This window comes from Lissotriton helveticus, chromosome 9 (genome assembly GCF_964261635.1).
Source record: "Lissotriton helveticus chromosome 9, aLisHel1.1, whole genome shotgun sequence".
Taxonomy (NCBI): domain Eukaryota; kingdom Metazoa; phylum Chordata; class Amphibia; order Caudata; family Salamandridae; genus Lissotriton; species Lissotriton helveticus.
The window spans coordinates 786,780,836-786,796,915 of NC_136070.1; the positions used below are offsets into that span (position 1 = coordinate 786,780,836).

General features: G+C 39.0%; 1 long non-coding RNA gene across 1 annotated transcript in view; it reads left to right on the forward strand.

The window, feature by feature from the left end:
• LOC144782973 (uncharacterized) overlaps window positions 1-5,744 on the forward strand; it is an 84,616-nt gene extending 78,872 nt beyond the window's left edge. The window contains exon 3 of the long non-coding RNA XR_013601341.1: window positions 5,711-5,744. This is a non-coding gene — a long non-coding RNA (uncharacterized LOC144782973). The remainder of the gene's footprint in view (window positions 1-5,710) is intronic.
• Window positions 5,745-16,080: the final 10,336 nt, after the last annotated feature.

Below are 16,080 nucleotides of genomic sequence, written 5' to 3' on the forward strand. Positions count from 1 at the left end.
CTATACAGGGAGACGCATTAAATAACATCATTGTGGTTAATGACCTTTGTATACTTGATACCCCGACTAATATACCAACGGTACCCATTCCAACTTTTCAGGAGGCAAGAGGGTCCATGAGTATAATAGACTTCATGTTAATTTCGAGCAGATATGTTCATCTCGTTTATGATTTTAGGGTAGAACCGAATCCTGCCAGTGACCATAACCCCCTTACTTTAACATTGAATACGGTGATATCGAGGACAAGGCCCCTAGAACAACCAATAATATATAATCACAAGGGGTTAGAATAAAATGGGACAAGATTGACCCCAAAAAGATGGATGAAAGGATCCTTAAAGCCAACTCATTAGAAATAACGACCTGTCTAATGGCCAACTCTGATCCAGAGCTGATAGTGCAAAATTTTGAAGTCCTCTGCAAGAGTGTGGCCACAAATTTGCTCAAACCAGCCAGGAAAGGTATTACCAAGGAAAAGAAATGGTTTAATGGCGAATGTTCCAAAGCACAAACAGCACTGAGGACGCCACTTCATGTGGTAACCCGGGATAAAGAAATGGTCAGGAATACAAGACAAACCTATAGACAGGCAGTTGAGAAAAGGAAAATAGAACTGAAGGAGAAGGCCTGGGATGACCTTGAGAAAGCCAGTGACCTGAGAGACAGTAGGTTATTCTAGGAGGTCATAAATTGTCCACTTTTTATCAGTAAAGATAGGTCTATGGTATCGCATATAACAGGGGAGGTTTGGAAGGCCCACTATTCAAAGATATTCAACCCAAAGGGTATTTTATTATCAAATGAACGTGAGGATGATGTTCCTTTGAATGTTGATTCCTCGTGGCAGCTTAGCCTATCGCTTTCCTTGGAGGAAGTGGAGGAGACCTTGAGAAAAAGCATCGCTCAGAAGGCCGCAGGGCCCGATGCCGTACCCCTGGATTTGTTTAAAATAACCTCCAAGTTTGGGCACCCGTCCTGTTAAATGTTTTTAAAGCGACTATTGTAGGACGTATTCCATCATCCTGGAAAGAGGCGGTAATCGTCCCCATTTTTAAAAAGGGAAATAAAAATTGATCTCTGTTGCTATAGACCGATCTCCCTAATAGATGCCTCTTGTAAACTATTAGGGAGAGTAATATTGGCATGTTTGGAGACATGGGCGGATGCCTCCGGCATCATTTTAGACTCCCAATTCGGTTTTAGGAGAGGTAGGGGGACTACAGAACAGTGTCTCAATTTGTCCATGATTATGGGTAAGTACATGAAGGCCAAGGGCATTTCAATCCATTTGGCCTTTATGGACTTATCCAGTGCATTTGACACTGTATGTAGGGGAAAGCTCTGGTCGTTAATGGAGTCTATGGGATTTGAGGAGCCACTAGTCACCCTGTTGCGTAGACTGCATGCTGCGACTTCTGTTACTGTACGATATGGCCCACGCGGTGAAAAAACTGGGAAAATTGCCTCATCTGAAGCCGTTCCCCAGGGCTGCATCATGGCACCTCTTCTGTTTTTAGTATACACAAATGGTATGGAACAGTTTTTATTGCAAAAAGGCTTAGATTTTCCTAAAATAAATGGCAACTATGTGCCGCTATTGTAATACGCGGACGATACCGTGTTGATGACTCTAAGGGCAAATAGCATACAAAAATGCCTGAATGCTTTTAATGAATTTATGTTGGGACTAGATCTTAGGGTGAACTTCAGTAAATCTTTTGCCACGGCCTGTGGTCCAAGTAGAATTAAGACTTGTAAATATACTGTGGACAACATGGTCATTGAAAACGTTACAAATTTTAAATACTTAGGAAACCTTTTTAATAGAACACCAAATTGGGATCACTTGATAACGACCCGGATTCAAAAAACAACTAGATCTGTAGAGGCCCTTTTCCGTTTCGCTAGTAAACTGGGTCAAAAACCAATAGGGGACTTGATAACCTTGTATAAATCCAAGTGTCTGCCAGTGGCGATTTACGGGGCAGGGGTATGGGGATGCCACAAAAGCGAACAGATTCAAATTATGGAGAACAAATTTTTAAAGCAACTTCTATCTATCCCCAATAGTTACCCACATATCTTCTGTCACACAGAGGTGGGTTTACATCCTGTGAAGGACAGAATTTATGTGTCCCTTTTGCTCCTCTGGGGGAAAATATGAACCTCTGAGGATTTGTCGTTCTCAATAGTAATTTTAAAGGATTGCATGAATCTCGACAAGGCCATGATGATAACTTGGTTGCGTTATGTGAAGGAAGCTTTCTATAAAATAGGTTTAGAAAGTTTTTATGATAATCCGAACTCTATTAACTTGAACATGAAGAAGGTCATCAAGAATGCCTATCATACTGATGTAGGATCGCTTAGGCAAGATACACCCATATCTATTCAAGTGGCTATATTACAACAACAGTATTATTTGTCTTTTACCACACACACACAATGGCGTTTTTATTTACCAGATTTCGGTTGACAATATTGCACTTTTTGGCTGCTTTTCCTAAGCAAGGGGGTTGGTGTGATAGGCTGCCCCCTTGCCCATGTAATAGTGTAGCTCAACAATGCACAGTGCACTTTGGACTCTTCTGTTCACTTTACAAAGCCCCAAGAGATCGCTTTATTAAACCCCTTTTGAGGAATATTAGACCTTGCACATACATGGAAGGCTTTGAGTACCTGAGATCATCGTCAACTGCTGCTATATGTAGCGCTATGCTTAGTTTTATTAGATCTGCACTCTTGATTAGGAATCGCTATGAATTATGAACTTGTTTTTATGGTTTTTTTTTTTTTAATATGATATTTTGTATATGGTGTATTTTTTTATGATCCCTTTGTGTGAATATGAAATAATATTAGTGATCTAGAGATGAGAAATTCACCTTAATGCACTGCACTTTCTAGATTCTTTCAATAATTATAGGGGTTAGTGTGAGAGACTATACCCCGGCTTATTTAACGATCTAGTCCATCAATGTATAGTTTACAAAAAACAACGGGGTTGACCCTGTGTCCCTCAGAACCTGGGTAATATATGATTGAGAAAAAATTGGTTCTGTCGGGCTCAAACAACAGTAATTTATCCAAACAATCTTCTTATGCAATGCTCCCAAAAGAACCAACAGCCCTCCTCTGAAAATCGAAATCAAGACAATTCCTTACAATAAATGAAAAAGGAAATCTTGCATGTTACTTTGTATTCTCTTTATACATTTCTCTGAGTCAAAAAGTCATTTCTGTACATTATATACAACAACTGTCAACATATCAAATATAGTGCAAGAAGTGGTGACAATAGTGAATAGTGAACACGTGATATTAACTAAATACATCCAGTTTTTATGAACTTAAAATATCGAAAAACTATACACGTATCTACAGAGTATCATTTCATAAAGGCCATCAACTGATACAATCTAAGAACCCTATGATTTCTTTCAAATTCGTTGGGGCTCCAAGTTTATGAGGCCTGTGAATAGATGTCGACGTTTCGACCCTTAAAGCGCCAATGTTTGCAGTCGCAGCGGGTCTTTCTCAAGACAAATATGCGAGGCACGACAGTCTACAAAGTGAGTAAAAAAGAATAATCAGAGGGGGTTCTTTTGAGTGTGAGAGGTTCTAATAGTGTCAGGTGCAGTCAGAGTACTCACCCTACCATCCAGGTGCATAAGTCACATGGAAACAAAATGGCAAAATCGTCCTATCGTCTGAAAAAAGGAAGGGAAAGAATGTATAAACCCCTAGGTAGCTATTGATTTGAGCACAAAGATTTTCCTAGTGCATATAGCGTTAAATTCGTGCATATTTATTATTAAACTAACTAGGCGGCGTCAGTATACACACCCGCCGATATCGAGGACGGTTAAAAAATTAACATTGTCCCAAGGCATAATATATGTGTAAAAGACCATAAGTCTATGCCTATCATTTAAACTAAAACACTAATCGGCGTCTCATAGTCTAAACGCACGAGTGCGCAGGTGTCAAGAGTAGTTTTTTGGTAACGGTCTCCTAATGCATATAGGTTCTACATCTTTAGTTATACAGTGTAGACGCCAACTGACTAATAAGCGTCTCATTGTGTTACCTGCACAAGTGCGTTGGTGCCTGGTTTAATTTTATAATGGCGGACTACTTATGCCTATAAGTACATGCAAAGTTAAGTGACCATCGTTAGTTAAGAAAGCCTGTATCGGGGGTCAAGCCTTATCGTGAAATGTTTGCAAAATCGCGCTCTATTCGACCTGCTTCTCGGCTCACAAAACGGCTACTCGCAATCAGCTTACCGCCGGCGCCCGGAAGCTGCGTGTAAACGTAGTGGCGTGTGTACGTCCTTGCGTCATATGTTGTTACGTTGTTGCCCCGGTAACAACACCTAGTACTTAACGTGTAAATACACTAGAATACAAAGTAGCCAAATGTGCCTTAATTTTACAAAAGTTATTGATCGGTAATTGCGCAGAAGTGACCCAGCTAATCAGTGCCTACCTCATGTCCAGCGAGTATATATATCGACATGTTAAAACACTGACGTCTATGCTTTCAATTGTGTAGCAATAGGAACGGATGTATTTATCTTATACCTACACTATTATAAGTCTGTCGCTTATCACTCTCAATAAACTTGTGGATGCAGCTTTTTTTAAGAATCCTGTCATAGGATATTCAAAACCAAGTGTGGATCAATGTGTGATCAAAATTACATGTGGATATATAATCACAATTGAACATATTACACATAATAACAATGGTATCTATGGCTTTTTTGATGCTGACTTATACAGCCTTGCTTTGCAGATACCTTTTTGACATGTCATGATAGTAAAAACATTAAAATACTTTGGCAACAACGCAGTGGTATGTACTCATGCACTTTCTAAACCCGCATCTTATATTAAATCTCATTTGATACCTGGGTGAAATGTATGTATTAGATACCCTATTCATGTGGGAACCCATCTATTGAACAGTGTATTTTACGTTTTCCTTTAAGGGTATATAGGTAAGTCTCTGATTACAGCAGGCCCATTTGTTTCGCAATTTCTTCATGTTCGTTAAGGCCACATGTGACAGAAGAGTGTATCCATTTGCATTCTTTCTTATTTAGAACCAATGCCATTGATCCACCCCTCGGATTGGCTGTAACTTTTTCCAATAATCTCCATTTTAGGCTGTCCGCAGGGTGATTATGAGTCGTGAAATGTTCCACCATTGGTGCTCCGGGCGTCTTGCATCGGATCCGACTCATATGTTGTAGTATCCTCTGTTTAGCTTTTTGCGTGGTTTGGCCAATATGTGGTTTATTGCAAGGACACATAATGATGTAAATTACATTAGATGTATTACAGTTAGTCAGAGACTGAAGTTTATATGATTTACTCTCATACACAAAGATTTGGCCTTCCATGCTTAGTGGGCAAACCTTGCAATTACCACATTTAAAATGGCCGAGCACCGGAGGTAGACCTAAGTGGTCTCTCAGAGTGGGTTGTTTTGTGGGTGCCAGATATGCCTGTACCACATTGTCTTTCAAATTGCTTCCCCGTTTGAAAGCAAATAGAGGACCTAGATCTGCCTGTATTTCTGATGCCACCAGATTCCAATGTTTTTGGATGATTTTCTTGATGTTATTACTTTTTTTGCTAAACGTCTTAACACATACGAGATTTTCCATGTCATTATTCTTTTCCTTCTGTGTAAGCAGTTGGTCCCTCGGGTAGTACCATGCCCTCTTTCTGGCCCTTTTGAGAAGACCCTGCGGGTAACCTCGTTCACGGAGTCTTCCGGTGAGTATGTCAGTTTCCCTGAAGAAATCAGCTTTCCTAGTACAATTGCGTCTCAATCTAAGGTATTGGCCAAACGGTAAATTATCACGCAAGTTGCGTGGATGACAAGAATCATATTTCAATATCGTATTTCTTTCCGTTGGCTTTCTGAATAAATCACAATAGATGAGGTTATTTTCTACTTTAAATGTCAAATCCAAAAAATCCATGGTTTCATGATTGTATGATATAGTGAATTGAATGTCTTCACTCCTTTGATTTAACCAGATAAAAAAATCTTGTAACAGGGATTCAGTTCCCGACCAGATCATTATCACATCATCTATATATCTTTTCCAGACAGCTATGGAATCGATGTACAGATTGTCATGTGAATAGAGATGTTCTTCTTCATAGCTGTCCATATAGATGTTCGCCAGGCTCGGTGCATATGTTGCTCCCATTGCCACTCCCTTGCACTGGAAGAAAAATTGCTGTTGAAATACGAAGTAATTTCTTTTCATCGCTATCTCCAGTAGGTCGACTAGGAAACTGGTAGGTATCCAGTGAGGCGCAGGACGTTTATTCAATGCATCTCTGATGACGTTTATGGCTTTATTTTGTGGTTTTGATGTATACAGTGAACATACGTCTAAAGTTACCATGAGATGTGTTTTGGTATCGAAGGAGTGATTCTCTAGTAATTGAATGATATGTGTAGTGTCTCGTACAAACGATTTGGTTTGTGAAACCAGAGGTTGCAAGAAAAAGTCAATAAACTGATTAGCTGGTTCTAATACTGATCCACAGCCCGATATAATCGGTCTTCCCGGGGGTTTTTCTAACCGTTTGTGCACCTTCGGCAAGGTGTATATCGTGGGGATGCGAGGTTCCTTTTTGATCAAAAATTCTTTCTCTGGTTGACTAAGGAATCCATTTCTCACCCCTTCCTCTGCCAGATTCTCAATAAGGGACTTAATGCTGTTCGTTTGGGTCTCTCATAGTGATTTGATAACTGTTGCGTACTGCCAATTGTTGTTGGATCTCACTGACATAGTCTCTAGTATTTTGCAGCACAATGGCGCCCCCCTTATCTGCCGCCTTTACTACGATAGAGTTATTTTCTCGTAGTTCAATAAGGGCCGCTCTCTCTTCTTTGGTCACATTATGTTTTATGTATTGTCTCTCATTCAATGTCTCCATAACGTCTTGCATAACAATTTGTTCAAAGGCCAAAATCCGCTGGCTCATGCAATATGCATTCGGTGTAAATGTCGATGGTGGCTTGAAGGGAGTGGCCGTAAATTTAGGTGTTTATACATTCCTTCCAAAGTAATACTTAAGCCTCACTTTTCGGAAAAATCTTTGTGGCTCCAGTTTGGTAGTGAAAGTATCTGGTCTGCAAATTGGTACGAAAGATAATCCCTTTGCGAGCACTTCTCTTTCAGCTGTTGTCATTATGTGATCCGAAAGGTTGATGATAGGATCAGAGGGATTCAAATTCGGTTGCTGCTGTATATTCAACCCCACAGGTTGTAAGATCAATGGGTCTGTGTTGTTCGATGTGATAGCTATTTCAGTACCGGCCAAAAGTACCGGATCCATTAGATTATGTAGCTGTATATTCAACCCCACAGATTGTAAGGTCAATGGATCTGTGTTGCTCAATGTAGTAGCTATTGTAGTACTGGCCAAGGACACCTCATCCATTCGAATGTTAACTGTGTTGGACGTTTCATTTGTTGTTACCATCGATATGTTTGTTTCCAGGTGGAAATCTCGCCGTGTCCCTCCGAGGGGTAGAATCTCACTTGTCTCGCCCCTCTCCTGGGCCCCCTTCCTCGATTCCATCTCCTTTGGGAACCCCAGCCTTGGTCGGCCAACCCACCCCGGCTGGGTTGGCGGTAGCCCTGATCTAAAAAATGCTGTTGTTGCTGAGGAGGTTAAAATGGTTGTTTACTTGTAGAAGGACCTTCGCTTTCAGACTCGTATCCACTGCCTGCCGAGGAATGCGAAAACGTATAAAAACGTCTCGGTCCTTGTCTGTTCTTTGGTAAAGAACCCTTGTTGATCCTGTTGGTAATAATCGTCAGATAAGTACGGATATGTTAGCTTTTTATCGTAGTTCTTAATGTCCTTTGCCAACTTGTCTAACTTTCTGTTGAGAGTGATGGTGTTGAATTCCACCAGAGCTTTTTCTGCCCGTTCTAGTGCTTCCTTGGCGTTGGTTAAAGCACTGTCCTCAAGAATTTCCTTTTTGAGGTCCGCAATTTCCTGTGTGACATTCTTCACGTACTCAATGTCTGTTTCAACACCTAACACCATCCAGTGTCTTGAACAATTATTGGCCACGTAACTGAATCCTTCTCGAAAACGTGGCACTTCAATAAAAATGGCGGGTTCGTTCTTGACTTTTAGGCCTTTTGGAATAATGTTCGCTGTCAGATATTTTGTAAGAACATGACCATGCAACCTGGCCCTCACCAATTTCTTTTCCAAACGTTCTATTTTTTGTAGTTTTTCATTGAGTGTGGTGTCTAATGAGGTGTGGTTTGCTCCCAACAAGAAGCTTGATGCCCCCTGATCTTGTATGAGTTTGGCAATGTAATCTTCACTATAAGAGAGAGTGTCTTTTTCTGCCATATCAAGATTACTATATTGTAGAGGACATATGATACCCTTATTCTCAAGTATAAGTGATACCTAATAAAATTCAAATCGTTCCAACAGTGCAAATTAATGAAGGTAAAACAAACCCTCGCAGGACATTACCTGCTAATGAAATTTACAAAAAACAACGGGGTTGAACCTGTGTCCCTCAGAACCTGGGTAATATATGATTGAGAAAAAATTGGTTCTGTCGGGCTCAAACAACAGTAATTTATCCAAACAATCTTCTTATGCAATGCTCCCAAAAGGACCAACAGCCCTCCTCTGAAAATTTGAAATCAAGACAATTCCTTACAATAAATGAAAAAGGAAATCTTGCATGTTACTTTGTATTCTCTTTATACATTTCTCTGAGTCAAAAAGTCATTTCTGTACATTATATACAACAACTGTCAACATATCAAATATAGTGCAAGAAGTGGTGACAATAGTGAATAGTGAACACGTTATATTAACAAAATACATCCAGTTTTTATGAACTTAAAATATAGAAAAACTATACACGTATGTACAGAGTATCATTTCATAAAGGCCATCAACTGATACAATCTAAGAACCCTATGATTTCTTTCAAATTCGTTAGGGCTCCAAGTTTATGAGGCCTGTGAATAGATGTCGACGTTTCGACCCTTAAAGCGCCAATGTTTGCAGTCGCAGCGGGTTTTTCTCAAGACAAATATGCGAGGCAGGACAGTCTACAAAGTGAGTAAAAAAGAATAATCAGAGGGGGTTCTTTTGAGTGTGAGAGGTTCTAATAGTGTCAGGTGCAGTCTGAGTACTCACCCCTACCAACCAGGTGCATAAGTCACATGGAAACAAAATGGCGAAATCGTCCTATCGTCTGAAAAAAGGAAGGGAAAGAATGTATAAATCCCTAGGTAGCTATTGATTTGAGCACTAAGATTTTCTTAGTGCATGCATATAGCGTTAAATTCGTGCATATTTATTATTAAACTAACTAGGCGGCGTCAGTATACATGATGGAGCAGATTTCATCTGCAGTCAGGCATTGTTTTATTTTTGTGCTACAGACAGGCTGCATCGCACATTTTGGTGCAGGTTAATGTGTGTGAATTAATAATGCACGTGGGAAACATAATGGACTGATTTACATGAAATTAATATTATCTTTGTGTTTGTTTTATTTTTGGGGCCTTCACAAAACATGGCTGCCTGTGAATCCATCAAGGCTATGGCTTGCAATTTAATGAGAAGGGAGCATGCGCAGACTGTGGAAGCTTTCCTCATGACAAAAAGTCAAGGACAACCTGAACTGTACATTCTTGTGACTGTGCCAATGTACCAGTTAGTTAAAAGTATCCGTTCTGACTACGCTGTGGAAGGAAGGAAGAGAATCAGAATGAAACATTTTTCCTAGTAAATGTTGCAAATGTTTATAAATGTAGTTATTCATGTATGCTTCTTTTGTTAAAACTGGTGAAGTCAGGTTTTTAGAATGATTCAGGGGAGTGAGAACTCATGCCATCATGACGGACCAATCACGTACAGGTTTCCTGAAAGATGCTACATCTTTGTGTAATCTGCCAATAATTAGGGTATAAATACTGTCCTCTCTGGATGGGGGCTGGCTTTTTTCAGCTCAGCTGGCTTCTATGGGTTAGGTACGAGAAACGTCCGGCGAGATTGCTGAAGGGGAGTTGCGTCCGAGGAGAATCAGGGGGAGGTTTCTTGCTTCCACATCATATCTTGGCACTTCAGGCCACATTCCTTTGAGGCCTGTGAAAGGAGGGGCTGCTTTGCTCTTTAGACACAGACAGACAGAGAGTGCAGTGGATCAGGATAGAATTAGATGCTAAACTTTAAGTTTATGCTTTGACTAATTAATTAGGTCTAAAAAGATTTATTTGATTTATGCATTTATTTCTCTTTATGGGAGATTTTTTGCCAACTATTTAATTATTGATTAGCTTTGCAAGACTATTTTTCTTAGAAACTCTTTAAGAATTGTGACTGAAATTTTGCGCCACATTTTCATAACCACATGTAATGCTTATATGCAGACTGTAATGTGTTCTGTATTATTGATATTTTTCCTGTTTTCCAAATTCTGTAACCTGATTGATATTTTACTAATGAATAAAGGGTCAGAGAAAAACTTAACTTTTGACTAGAAAATAAAACCCTTTAAAATAATCAACAACTCTCGTTATTGGCTTGAATAATAATTGCAGTTTTTACTGTTCATGATTATTTAAAATCTCCTGAAGGTAATACATGGTGTGAAGGGCCCAACACCTTTTGAGCGGTAAATTAGAGGTAGCATGAGGGTTTTGCATTGAGAAACTACCAGAAGAAATTACCGCTCCATCAGTTTTTGGTAAGCAGAGGATGGTCATTATTGATTAGTTTGGTGATTAGTGATTATTGATTTCACCATCAACTATTCAACTAATGAATCATTGACCTTAAGAGGGAAGTAAAATAATTGCCCAAGTTAGATAAATGTCCAAGTCCTGATTCCTGACTCCAATGCTCAGAACCTGAAGACTGGCAAAGCAGTACTGGCAGGTGATGCAAGAAGTGGTGTGAGTATCAATAGGGTTGTGAAATGTTGTTAATATGCTAGCATGTATTTTTGAAGTGTTGAAAATATTAAGTTTTTTATTGTTGGTGAAATTTTGCTCATTTTGAATTGATGGTGTTATTGATTATATTGGTAATTTCATGGGACATATTTTTTTGGTTATTGATTACATGTTTTAACTCTTCATGTTAAGTTAGTGTCTTGTTGTATGTTGTCTGGAACACGCAGGTATGCACACCTGTGGAATCCCGGGAAGGAATAGCGGGTGGTAAATGGAAGCCACACTGCACTGAGGTTACTCGTCTGTTGGAATAACACTGAGAAGCTAGGTAGGGCTGGCAGTGTTGAATTAGGGACTATTTTCTGTGTGAGTGATTAATAGCAAAGAGTTCGCTGGTGAAACTTTGGTCTGATATCACCTAGAAAGGGTCACACCAAAGGAGTAGCAGGTTCTTCTGAGCTTGATTGACAGCAAAAGGGTTCGCTAGAGAAACTTTGGCCTAAGATATATCCTGGCCTAAGATATATCCTGAAGGATAAGTTCAAAGGAGTAGCAGGTTCTTCTGAGCTTGTGTGAAAGGTAAGCGGAAGGGATTTACCTGTAGTGTTTGAAGAGTAAACGGAAAGTCTTACTTTGTGAAGGGTAAGCGGAATGTGTTACTCGCAGTGAATATAAATCTATCCTTTATTTAGCACAACAGACAGAGTAGCGAATGTATTTATGTTGTTACTAACAGAGTTATTGATTAAGAGAAATATTGCAGTAAGATTTTGTGGAGGGTCAGTGGTAGGAGTAAAACTGACTAAAATTGAGACTGACAGCTTTAGAGAAAAGAAGTTGCATTGAACTGTTGCAAAAATGAAAATGTTTGAAGGTTTGAAGAAGCTGTTAGGAGGTAAAGTGAAAAATTTGTTTTTTAATGGTGATGCTCCTGAAGGAACACCTGTGCAATTTATGTCTACCAATTTGGGACAAAACACAAGTATGTGGGTTCACCAATGGTGCAAGATTACTGAAAAAGAGGGTGCTTTGAGGTTTCCAAAAGATGGTACTTTTGAATTGCAAATTATTGACAAATTAAGGGAAGTGTTATGTGAAATAAAGACACAATCTAAAGCTGCACAATTTGAGGCCTTAAGCATGTGGGAAAAAGCAGCAAGAGAGAAAGCAAGTGAGGATGAAAAGGTAAAGCACCAAATTCAAGAGAAGAGAATTAGTGATGGTAAAGAGCTTCAAATAAATAATGATTCAGAGGATGAAATAATGGATGCATTGTTAACAGAGTGTCCACCACTTTATGTGGTTCCCATGAAAAAGACTGAAAATAATGAACCGGTAAATACTACAGGGGCTACTGCTTCTATTGAACAGAGAGAAATACAGACTGAGAGAAATGTGCAGACATTTTATATTGACCCATTACCTGTTGATTCAGTACTGACAGTGATACCTCCAGGTGTTACTGCTTCAAATATGACTGATTCAGTTCAAGAATTGCAAACTGCAGATGCACAGATAATGCCTAGAAAAATTATGACTGTCCCAATTAATATGATCCCTACTGAAAAAGCTCAAAGAACTGCAGAATCAGTGATTTTGCAAGGGTTTATTTCAGAAACTCAGAATACACAGATTATTGAACAGAAAGTACCCCAAGCACTGAAAGGTGAGGGGAAAAATGGTATTTACAACATCTGCAGCCCAGGATAAAATAAATGTAATTGAAAATGGGATTTTTCAAACCTGCTCTGAGGAAGCAGCAGTAATTAAAAAGATAGAGAACATGGGAGAACATATTAACACAGGCCCTGAAAAGGAGAAACAGCCTAGTGTTTTAAATGCAGCATTTGAACATGGGGAAAATAACAGTCCTTGCTGTTTGAATAATGAAAATGTGAACCAGTGTCAGGAAAAAGAATTAATTTCCCTGAGCAAGGAAACAGCTGCATGTGCATTAACTACACATAATGGACTGACAGATTTGGCTCAAAAATATGAAACTGATGTTTCAGGAAGTTTTCTATTTCAGAAAGGTTTCAGGGTACACATGGATAATGAGGCAAATGAGAAAATGTGTTCTTCAGGAATGCATTTGCACATTGCAGAAATAAAATATGGTTTTAAATGCAATGAGCTTGAGAAATTAGGAGACAAGTGGGCAAGAAAACATGAGAAGAAAAAGAAAGGCGGGAGAGCTTCCTCTACAATGTTCATCGATACACTGTAAGGCTAGACAGTGTTTTCCACCCTTCTGCACACGAAAACCCGTCACAATTTTTCACGATTAGGATTACCTTTGCTGTGCGAGAACCACTCTTTTCTACAAGAAAAAGAAACCACCAGACCTAGCAAGGAAAATGGATAAGGAAAAGAAGCCACCAGACCTAGTTGAGAAAAATAATAAGCAGAATGAGGGAGAAGCTTTTGCTTACTCATTGAGAGAAAAGGTGGGAGAAATGTATGTGCATATGCCACAGGATAAAAGTGAACTTGCAGCATTTCTGAACACATTCCCACAATTGAGAGACACATTTATGCTGTGGTACCCACAAGTTGATGGATTTGATGAAATTTTAAAAGAGTTGTGCATTAATTTGGAAATGTTCTTTTACATTGCCATGCTGACTAAATTGTGGTTTGAATCTCAAGTTGTTGTTCAAGGGTCAGGTGAGGAGACAGTGAAAAGGGTTTGCATGAATGCACCATCATTTTCTGTTATGGAGGAAAATATAGCAGTGATTACTTTCCTGAAGGGCAGAGTGCCAGCAAAGGATGTTGATTGGGTACAGATTAAAAGAACACAAGATGGAAGTAAAGGTGTTTTGGTTAGTGCAAATTCAGGTATGGATGTTGTACTGCTGGAAAATGTGTCCTTTTGCCATCTTTATAACAGATTTGAGCATTGGAAGAAGGAAAATAAATTTAAACATTATGCACAAAAACATGGAGAATTGCAGATGCAAAATATGCCGGTTAAGCAAATGCAAATGTCAGTTCAGAAACAGGTACCTATGGCAGGAATTTTTCAAGCACAGATGGTCCCACAAAATATGGAAAATGCCAACATGAATTTAAATAAGTTGTCCAGAGCCAATGTGAATTATTTCCAGAGACAAAATCAGAACCCAGTTCAACAGGTTGCTCTGTTTGCAAATGAGAGTTTTAACACTCACAATTCAGAATTTACCAAGTCCATTGTGAAGGCAGTGAAAAGTCCAGATTTAGTTGCAGGAGTTTTAAAGAAAGAAATTACAAACCCAGTTTTAGAAAAATGTGCACCAAAAATAGGCCCATTTGAGGAAAACTGCAAAACTGTTGTCTGTGACTCAGGCATAGCAGGAAAACAATTATTTTGCAAATTAAGCAGCACAGATTACTGTACACCAGATAATGCTATTTTTCAGATTCCTGATGAGGATGTACATTTTAAAATGGCCCAACAAGAGACAGCTGTAGCATTATTTTCAGAAAAGACAGTTGAAAAATTACCTTCTGCTTTGGAAAAAATAATAAACACAGAAATAAGAGAGTTCACAGAGAAGGATGCCAGGTTAATAAAATGTGCAGAACATGTCTTATTAAAATTTGAACCAGATGACATGTATTCAGGAACACAATCAGTTGCAGGAATTTTACCAATAAAAGGATTTTTGATGGAATTGATTAGAAGTTTGTGTAACTTTCTGATCATAGGTTCACAGAAAATAAATGAAAAGAACAGAATAGTGCAGGAGATTAAAAGCATATTTTTTCCATGTTGTCCTGTGGTACCGAATCCAGCCAATATATTTTTTCACATTCCATGTGGTGAAGAATGGCTTATTTTTATTGATTTTTGCCAGGTTCATGTCACAGTGCCATTGGATGAGAATAGTCAGGAGTACTGTCAAAAAGAAGATGAATACCTGGGACACAAAATTGGAAAGGGAGGTAGAAAGGTGTCACCAGAGAAGGTGGAAATAATACACAAGATAAATCCACCTCAAATTTAGAAAGAAGTCAGGAAATTTTTGGGAATGGTTAGCTGCTGTATAGAGTGGTTACTAAACATTTCCCTAGTGGCTAAGCCTTTACTGAGGCTGACACACTCAGGTGTGTCTGATCCGCTTCCATTGTTCAACAACTGCACAAAAGCATTCCTAGAGTTGAAAGAGAAAAAATTTCCCGCCCCAGCACTAGGAATGAAAGTTTATTTGAAAGAAAAAAAACTGATTTGCAGTGAGAGGGAGGGCTGCGCTCTCTCATTGCCTATTGAAAAAGATGACTGTGTTCAAAGGTCTGTGATGTATTGCCCAATGACCTTTGACCCTAACTTCACAGAAATGTCATCAAATGAATTGGATTATGATGAAACTGAATACGAGTGTCTAAATATCATGAAAATATGCATAAAGCCAAATTCAGACTTTAAAGATGAACGTCTGAGTCAGCCCAACAATGTCCATTTTGTAGATGGCCCATGTTTAAAAGGTGACACATTAAAAGCAGCACATGCTGTGCTCCTTACACATGATGTTGTCAAAGCTTCATGGCTTTTAGTAATTACCCCAGCCCAAAATTCGAAATTGATTGCCCTTACCATCACATGCAGTTTATCTGCTCAAATGAGAGTCACTGTTGTCATGGAAGAGAGAAATGCTAATTCAGTTGCACAAAATTGTGTTCTGTTAGCATGTACATTCTATGGAATCTTCACAGATGAATTAAAAGAGGCTCAAGAAAATGTTTTTGAAGCAGCACAACAGGGTTGTATCAGAACTGTTTTTGAGAGAAATGACAACTGCATAGTGGCAAATGTGTTATTGCAAAGACTGATGCCCAGGTATAGATTGCCAGTTTCTCTGAAATCAGATCATAATGTGGGCTTAAAGATAATAAGTTCAGAACAACAGATTGGACAAGGAATGGATTGTAGCTATCTGCCTGAAGTGTCAAGCATAATAAAGCAACACAATGGCAGCACTGAGTTACCTTTTGTAAAAGACTGTTTTTCAGCATCACCAAAGTCGCTTGAAAATGCATATGCAAATGCACTTGTGGAAAACACTGAGGAGAACACTAGCCATTGCTGTGTAGGTCTGGTTGATGTACAG